The sequence below is a fragment of the Lacerta agilis genome, chromosome 2 (genome assembly GCF_009819535.1).
Source record: "Lacerta agilis isolate rLacAgi1 chromosome 2, rLacAgi1.pri, whole genome shotgun sequence".
In the NCBI taxonomy this organism is placed as follows: Eukaryota; Metazoa; Chordata; class Lepidosauria; order Squamata; family Lacertidae; genus Lacerta; species Lacerta agilis.
In genome coordinates, this window is record NC_046313.1 from 25,539,031 (window position 1) to 25,548,705 (window position 9,675).

Consider the following 9,675-nt stretch of genomic DNA (forward strand, 5'->3'; position numbering starts at 1 on the left):
GCCTGCTGGACATCTTCCTTAACCTTGACCAGTGGAGGTTGGTTGCATTTGAACAGAGAAGCAGGGATTGGAGGAGAGAGGGATGGAGAGGAATGCAGGAGGAGGACGGAAAGGGAGCTGAGGAGGAAGGGGAGAAGCCGGCTGGCACCGGTTAGGGCTCCTCTTTTAGTGTGTGATAGCTCACCTCCCAGAGAGCTATAGTTCCTAGCACCCTTAAACTACGTTTCCCAGGATTCTTGGAAGGGGGGAGTCATGTGCTTTAAATGTGCTTTTAAATGTATAGTGTGTGTGTGTGTGTGTGTGTGTGCACGCACGCACACACACACACACACACAGCCTAAATGAATATGGTTAAAGTTTGCAATCCACAGGAGAGTAACTCCTAGTGGCCAAGGTCCCTTTGCCGCCCCCCAATAAAATATTTGAGGGGGATGCCCCCCAAGTGGATGGACATTGCCATTCATGTGGTGTGTGTGTGTGCCCCATCATGTGATTGATTATGCGGGGCAGGGCTTACCTGCCCCCCCATATTTTGTTCAAGTTGGCACCCCTGTTAAGGCTACAACCTGAACCCCACTTACCTGGGAATAAGCCCTATTGAATTCAACAGCAGTTTCCTTCTAAGTAGACATGGTAATGCTCTGCAATCCTACATACACTTACCTAGGAGTAAGGCATACTGAGCACAACGGGATTTTACCCTTAAATAGACATACATAGGATTGCACCCTGCATACTTACTTGAGAGTAATAAACCCCAGTGAGCTGAGCGAGACTTGCTTCTGCACAAATAGGCGTAGGGTCGTGCTGCTAATGTAAAGACTTTTACTAGGGAGTAAGTCCCCTTGAACTCCCCAGAAGTTATTTTTAACTAAACATACATTAATATTGCTGCGTGTTTATAACCTGCTGTTCTGCACAGCACTCAAAAGTGGCTTACAGAAGATTAAACAATAAAAACAAACAACCAAAACAGCACTTAAAAAAACTAAACAGTACATTAAAAAATCAGCAGTAAAACTTAAAAGCAGCAATAATAGCAGCCATAAAATGACTTAAAAGCAGCAGTCAGAAATAAATTTACAGAATACTGAACATTGAAAACCTTTTTTTGGGGGGGGGAATTTTCCTTGATAGGCATCTAAAATGGAAAGGGGAGAGTGCCTGGCAGTTCTCCATCAGAAGGGCATTGCACAGTTTTGGAGCCACCACTGGGAAGGCCCTGCTTGCCTGTTCTAAAGTGGGACGGGAAACAAGGCTTCTGACATTCCTCTCAAAATGCAGGCAAGTCCACGAGGGGTGAAGTTATTTTTGAGCTAATGCTGTTCAAACATTTAGGGCTTTAAATTTGGGCACCAGCACTTTAAAAGACAGGTAACAAATGCAGATGATAAAATCAGAGTGATGTGCTCTGATCGTCTGACCTCATGAGAGATGGCCAAAGTGCAGGGCAGGGTAGGAAGCACACACACCCTCCTCCCGCTAATATTTCCCACTTTCCCCATCTTTCAGTCACAATATATTAAGGTCCTGTATAGGACAGATTTGATTCTTGCTCCTGTAGTGAAGGTCTTTGCCACCACCCCACTCCAAAATAGAGCCCCACCCCGCTCTAAAATAGTGCTAAGCCCACAGTAGTGACAGAATTCTTGTCATACAATGGAGGGGAGGCAGTAACCTTGCTGGAAGAGAGGATAGCTGTATTGCAGGAAAATCGTCATTTCACTGCATTATTATTATTATTATTATTATTATTATTATTATTTTCAGGTAAATTTGTTGATTGACAGTCTGTCCAGTACTGCAGAAAATAAGTATACTGCCTTATTTTTGCGGCTCTTTCTGTTTTGTTTTTGTGACTGTGTGGAACCCAGTTCAGCTACAGATTGATTGATTGATTGTGTGACTGCAGTACATTGTTCATTGCTTTCATTTTATAGATCAATGGTCTCGCTAGATAGTAAAATTCATGTTAAATTGCTGTTTTGGTTGGTTGTTTTTAAAAGTCTGGAACGGATTAATCCATTTTGCATTACTTTCTATGGGAAAGCGCGCCTTGGTTTTGGAACGCTTTGGTTTTTAGAACGGACTTCTGGAACAGAATAAGTTTGAGAACCAAGGTACCACTGTAATTGGAGTTGTAGTCCAACAACATCTGGAAGGCCACAGGTTCCCCATCACAGCTCTAGAAGTATATTGACTTGGGACCTCAACTACAAATGCTCCACACCAACAACTGAGAGTCCCTAAGAAAGCAAGAGAAGGGGGAGTTCAATAGACAGAGTAGAATCGCTGCAACTGTCCCCACGATTCCACATCTCTCGAAATCTCTGTGTCCCATCATGCTCTGAATATATTCTTTTGGCTCAGACCAGAGTGAAGCTGGGACATGCAAACGCAATCAGAATAGAAGACAAACCTTTTGGTCCCACTAGCAGGAAGCTGTCCAATTTTTAAAGAGTTCAGCCAAAAACTACAAATACCTTATGAGTTTTTAAAACTCTGGCCTAAGTCAGCTGGGGCGTAGGAGTGCAAACTGGAGTGAAACGTGAATATTTGCAGAACGGTTTATTCTCATTAACAGGATTACCTGGCCTTCAGTATTGATTGGCCTGATAAGTTTAGTGCTTATTTGTCAACACAAATAAGCACTAAACTTATTTGTGCTAAAATTCATTCATCCAGACCAATGACATCAGAAAGCCAGCTGTGCTTCAGCAGATAGAGTGCTGGAAACAGAATGGCAGACCTTGGTTCACATCCCCAGGTCAGCCAGGAGCTTAGTGGGTGGCCTTGGGCAATTTACTATCTCTCAGCCTCAATTTCCCATCTATAAAGTGGGGAGGAGAATGACCTGCCGCCTCTCAGAGTTGTGAGGATGAGCAAGAGATAAATATGGCAAAGCGTGGTGTGCATTAAGTGCGCTATATAAATGATAAATTGTGACATGCCCTGGGCCATGTGACACCCACTAACCAATCTCAAATTACAGAATTATTGATTATTGAACAGTATATATCAAATTAAACAAAAAAAAGTCAGATGCGGTCATTCCAGTGTGCGTTTTCCCCACTCTGAATATCTGCTTCAGCCTTAATTGATTTGTTTGTTTTTATTTATCTGACAAAATTTATAAACCGCTTAATATATATTTAAAAAGATATTTAAGCGGGTTACATGACGTACTGTAAAATACATATATATATATATACAGGTATATTAAAAAATCAATGAAATTTTAAAACAAGTGCCACAATAATAGAATGATCAAAAATACAAATAAGACTGACAGAATTTAAAAAGAAGCATGCATAATAATTGCATGTCTAGGTAATAATTGCCAAATGGAAACAAGAGTTTTTAGCAGGTGTCTAAAACAGGGCGGCAAGGGCACCTGCCTGGTGTTAACAGTCCAGCAGTTCCAGAGCTTCAGAGCTGCCACAGTGAAAGACTTGATTTCTCACAGAGGCAGAAAAAAGCATTGTATGGCACTTGTAGAAATGCACATCCCCCAGATAGGGACGCGGGTGGCGCTGTGGTCTAAACCACAGAGCCTAGGGCTTGCAGATCAGAAGGTCAGCGGTTTGAATCCCTGCGACAGGGTGAGCTCCCGTTGCTCGGTCTCTGCTCCTGCCAACCTAGCAGTTTGAAAACATGTCAAAGTGCAAGTAGATAAATAGGTACCGCCCTGGTGGGAAGGTAAACGGCGTTTCTGTGCGCTGCTCTGGTTCGCCAGAAGTGGCTTAGTCCTGCTGGCCACATGACCCGGAAGTTGTACGCCGACTCCCTTGGCCAGTAAAGCGAGATGAGCGCCGCAACCCCAGAGTCGTCCGCAACTGGACCTAATGGTCAGGGGTCCCTTTACCTTTACTCTTTATATCCCCCTGATAGAAATGGTCAAGTGAGCATGTACTATATGGGTCAAGCAATCCTGCTAAATGGTCCCAATATGTTTGGGGGTTTTTTGGTGTGTTTATTATACAAACCATTAGAAGTAAATTTACACAGCTATTAATCATAGAAAGTGGCATCAAGTCTTGCATACTGTGTAACACAGTTTAAGTTAGTAGAGTAGTAAGGCATGAATCCATTGAAAGGCATGCAGGAAGAGGGTTTATTGCATTCCATATTTTTCCTTCAGTTCTTCCACTTTTTAAATATATGCTTTCATTGCATCTTCTTTGGACATTCCTTTCAAGGAATTCCAGGCGTCCCACTTGGCGTCCGCCTTTGAAATCAAGCATCCCAGGATGGCCTGTATTTACATCTCTAACTGTGGCCTGCTTGTAATGGCTATAGACATCCAGCATTTCTTGATCTGTTGGTTGGGTCTTCAGCTTCTTGACTTCTTCTGCAGCTTTTTCAAAACCTGCCTGTGTCATAGTCGCAGAAGCAAGCAGCGACCTCTTCCCAACGCGCCTGCTCTGTAAGGTTACCAGATTTTTTTTCAATGAATCCAGGGACAGATTTCAACTTCAATGGATTTTGTATGGGGACTGATTTGTAAATCCGGGGACTGTCCCCAGGGAACAGGGGTGTCTGGTAACCTTACTCTGGTCCCAAAATGTTGAGGGCTTTATATAATAATAATAATAATAATAATAATAAAGTAATAATAATAATAGTAGTAGTAGTAGTAGTAGTAGCAGCAGCAGCAGCTTAAACTTGGCTGCCTTCCTCATGAAATAAGATGTGTGTGTGTGTGTGTGTGTGTGTGGTCCTCTATACAGTACTGTGATTGGAGCCTCCAGCCACAAACTCACATCCCAAAAATGTTTCCGTTTGCCCACCTCTCAACTTGGTATCCCCAGAGGAATGCCTTTTTCAGCAAGCACCTGGTCTCTCCATGGGGAATGCTCTATGGTCCTGTATGCGGGAGGCATCTGCTGCGAGTATTTGAGCAGTGGAGGGGAGGGGGAGGATGTAGGTAAGTCGTGCTAATTTAATTAACGTAATGCACAAGTCTGCCCAATTTGCTGCATTTCGAGGGACTGGCTCAGATGGCTTTCTCCTTAGATACCGTTCGACTTGCCTGCGCCCTAAGAGCTTGTTCTCTCTGTGCCTGTCAGCCTTGGGAATCCTGTTTGGGGGTTTGCAGAGCCAGTCACATGACCACATCGCTTGATGTCACATTTAGGCTAACCTATTGTTTCACGGAGGCTGCAAAGGATGGGCCAGTGAGGGTTGTGGCTTGAGGGTTGTGGCTCCAGGTAGAAAAAGCTGAAGGGAAAGGAAGGGGTAAGTTCCCCCAGCAGAGTGACTATTCCTCTTTCTGGAGCAGCAGGAGAAGTAATGGTAGAGGTGGGTCCTTCTTACAGGGAAAGTGCTGATTAAAAAAGAGGGAAGGTGTCAAAAGGTTTCTGGGAGATGATTTATAATGAAATGATAAAAATGTTGAAAAGGTCTTTTAATTTTTAATTTTTTAAAAAGGCCAGAAGCCTTTCTTTTAGGAGTAATGGGTTCAGATATACTTAAGAGATCAGAAAAATATTTACACAACAACGGCAGCCCGAATGGTATACACTCATCAGTGGAAGGAGGGCACAGTACCAACAAAGGAGGAATGGCAGATGGAATTGATGCAGAAATGGTTAATTGAACTGGAGGAATGAGAGAGCAGGGAGAAAGAGTCGTTAAAGAGGACTGGGAAGAGTTTGCGGAATATTTGAAAAATTATTATAAGCAAAAGGGAAAGGGTGGGTGAAGTTTCCCCAGCACAGATACCCCTCGAAAGAAGCACATCCAGGGCATTTTTTCAGCTGGAACTTACTGGAACTGATGGTGCCATTGCCATTCTAAGAGAACAAGGGAGGTGTTCATGGTGAGTTCCGGCTCCTCTTTTTCTAGATAAACAGCACTGAGGTTATCCATTGCAAGGAGACTATTGCACCATTAGCGCTGATGCAGGCTAGTACTGTGTGCATGTGATGCATTTCTGTTATTGTCTGACATATGTTGTACATGTATGTGTATGAGGGATGCACATTTGAGGGCGAGGGAGGCAAGTATGCTAAATACCATACTGAACAGCAGTCAGTTGCCATTATTTTTTCCATTTCTTCCAGACTGCATAAGCTCTTTTGGCAGGCACTTGCCTTGTCTTTATTTCTTGTACTGCACTTCATACAATTTTAAGCACTTCACAAGGACCGTAAACAAAACACCCATGCTGTAGGAAACCCGAGGCAAAGAGGCATCTCTCACCTCCTGGGAGGGAAAGAGCCTGAGGCAGACCCAAGGACTGGAAGGGGGAGAGCTCTTGGTCCATAACTCTGCTTTGAATGCCAAGAAGGTCTCGGGTTCAATCTCTGGCAGGTAGGGCTGGGAAGGTAGCCTGTCAGCCCAGGCCAGTCAGTGTACACCAGGCATAGGCAAACTCTGGCCCTCCAGATGTTTGAGACTACAATTCCCATCATCCCTGACCACTGGTCCTGGTAGCTAGGGATGATGGGAATTGTAGTCCCAAACATCTGGAGGGCTGGAGTTTGCCTATGTGTAGACAATACAGTACTGGTCTATCTGGCTCAGTGGGATGTGGGTGGCACTGTAGTCTAAACCACTGAGCCTCTTGGGCTTGCCGATCAGAAGGTCGGCGGTTCGAATCCCTTCGACGGAGTGAGCTCCCGTTGCTCTGTCCCAGCTCCTGCCAACCCAGCAGTTCGAAAGCACGCCAGTGCAAGTAGATAAATAGGTACTGCTGCGGCAGGAAGGTAAACAGCGTTTCCATGCGCTCTGGTTTCCGTCACGGTGTTGTTCCATTGCACCAGAAGCGGTTTAGTCATGCTGGCCACATGACCTGGAAAGCTGTCTGTGAACAACTGCCAGCTCACTCAGCCTGAAAAGTGAGATGAGTGCCACAACCCCATAGTCGCCTTTGACTGGACTTAACTGTCCAGGGGTCCTTTATCTTTACCTTTTACCTGGCTCAGTACAAAGCAGCTATGCTACCTATCATTCAGAGCCCTGGATATTCAGGGTTGTGGCCTGGCAAGGATTCGCTCCCCTGCCAGTCTTCTCCTCCTTCATGTCACACAGCCACGGTCCTGATTGTGGATTCTGCCAAAGCTTGCCTTCTAACCAACCGAACTGAGTCCCGGAGGATGGATGGTGCTCTAAAGAAATAGACTGCAAAGAGGACCATTATTCTGCTTCTGACTCCGGCAGAATGAAATGTTGACCACAAGCCTTCTGCTTACAAAGTCCTCGTGTACATGCAGCACCAGGCTAAAGGTGTTTTGAATAACTGCTCCAGTTTGGAGCTGTTTCTGCATGTTTTATTATGCCATGCATGTTCTGTGCAAAATGAAATACTTATCTCTAGGGCTAGGCCACACAAAGCTTCTTCTTTGGGTGGAGAAAATCACCCAGGCTCTGGAGTCTGAAGCAAGGGTGCTGCTTGGTGCTTAATGGACTCAGGGCACAGAAACCCCCATAAACACAAATCTACATATATTGTGCATATATCAGATTTGTATTGATGCCTCTGGGCAAATCAAGATGGCGGGTAGCTAAGGGTAGCAAATAAAGTATTTTGGGGGGGTATTTGGTTTGGGATGGCTTTTGGGGGAGTGAACTGCTTTTTCTGTATGAGTGTGTGTAGTTTTTTTTTACCTGGGGTTCTTTTGGGGGGGCAGGGGAGTGTCCTTTGCACCACCTATTTTTCTTCTGTGAAATGGGTATTTTTTGATGCCTATGACAAAAGGGTTGTGGACCTTGCAGCAAACAAAGCAAATATTTTTTGTTTGTTTAAAAGAAGTAGGAAAAGGGGGCAAGAGATCTGAGGTATGGCACAAGAAGGGGGGTCAGTAATTTCCTGGAACAACCCCCCCCCCACACACACACTTATAACACTCCTGGTCTGAAGGTACCTGATGTAGCAATCTTGCTGATGCTTAGTAGATCTTAGACCTGGGTAAAAGGTAAATGAAGGACCCCTGGACAGTTAAGTCCAGTCAAGGGCGACTATGGGGTTGTGGCGCTCTTATTGCTTCAGACTGAGGGAGCTGGAGTTTGTCCACAGACAGCTTTCTGGGTCATGTGGCCAGCATGACTAAACCGCTTCTGGCGCAACGGAACATCGTGGTGGAAACCAGAGCACACAGAAACTCCGTTTACTTTCTTGCCACAGCGGTACCTGTTTATCTACTTGCACTGGTTTGCTTTTGAACTGTTAGGTTGGCAGCAGCTGGGACAGAACAATGGGAGCTCACTCCGTCGCGGGGATTCGAACTGCCAACCTTCCAATTGGCAAGCTCAAGAGGCTCAGTGATTTAGACCCATGCTAGGCAGTGCCTGGATGACAGACTATCTGGAAACTGTAGTTTGTTAAGGATGCTGAGAATTGTACATCCCAAAGGAGTAAACTACAACCCCCAGGATCCTTTGGGGGAATTCAAAGTGTGCTTTAAACATACAGGGTGTATGCAGTCTTGAGCTGTATTCAAGCATTCAAAAGAAAGGGTGAGGGATGTAAAATAGGGAGGCGGGGAGAGGAACAGACAGGCCAGCCCTCAGTGTCCTTGTGTGCACTGAGCATGCCTGCTGCACCCTGTGACTCTCCTGGAAGGAGCTATAGTCAATAGATGAATGATGAGACTGCTGTGGTAGCCAAATCTCTCTCTCTGTGGGTTGAAGTGCAGCACAAAAGCCCCATGCACCCTCTTTTGTGGTGCAATGGGTCAGTGTGTCTGGCTGTTAACCAGAAGGTAGGTGGTTCGAGGCTACCCAGGGATAGCTGTGGGCAGAATTCCTACATTGCAGGGGGTTGGTCTAGATGACCCTTGGGGTCCCTTCCAACTCAACAATTCTATGATTCTCTTTGATGTGCAATAGGGAAATATACCCACTTTCCAAATTCAGATGCATACTTTCCCAAAAGTACTTCCAGCAGCCTCTCCTCCTCCCAGGGAGCATGGCCTTAAACATGCCAGCCTCTGGAAGTTTTGGACTACAAATCCCATCAGCACCTGCTGGTTGGGGCAGATGGGAGTTGTAGTCCAGAACATCTAGGGGCTGGCAAGTTGGCAAAGGCTCCCCTAAGCCAAGAAGTAGGTTATTTGGGAGTGGTCACTGTTGCTTGGATTGTGTCCAGCAGCCTTTCCAAACCAAGCCAGAACAGCTGCCTGGGATAAGCAGCCCATCCTTCCAGTCAGAATGCAAAAGGAAGCATTAGCACCCCCATCCCACCCCACCCAATACATAACTTTGTGCAAGTTAATGGTTCTTGAGTTAGATGTAAAAATGATGCAAATTGGGGGAGGGGGTGGATGGTTGGGGAGGCTTTTGAAACTATAATTGAGTTAATGGAAGCTCAGCAAGTGCCTAGTTTTTTTGGGGGGGGGGTAATTGGTCGTTTTTGTCACTTGTGTCCATTTACAAACTTCGCTTTTCTTTTCTCTATTGATTTTTCCCCCCTTAACAAAGTGAGGCACTTAAAGGCAATTTCTGAAAGCCCCAAATGATTAATAAAACCCCATTTCCCTCTCTCATTAAAACAAAGGAATTAGAAGCTACCACTTGATTTGTTTAACAATCCTGCAAAAACTTCACCGGAAGCTGTTAACAATGGCTGATTCCTTGTTGTAGTAATGGATCAAGGATTTATTTTTTTAAAAAAAATTATATATAAAAAAACACAACCCTTCAGAATGAGACAATGAGAGGGACAGCTCTCTT

General features: G+C 44.9%; 1 pseudogene; it reads right to left on the reverse strand.

Annotated features, from left to right (window-relative positions):
* Positions 1 to 4,114: 4,114 nt before the first annotated feature.
* On the reverse strand, positions 4,115 to 4,406 carry LOC117042895 (annotated as a pseudogene).
* Positions 4,407 to 9,675: the final 5,269 nt, after the last annotated feature.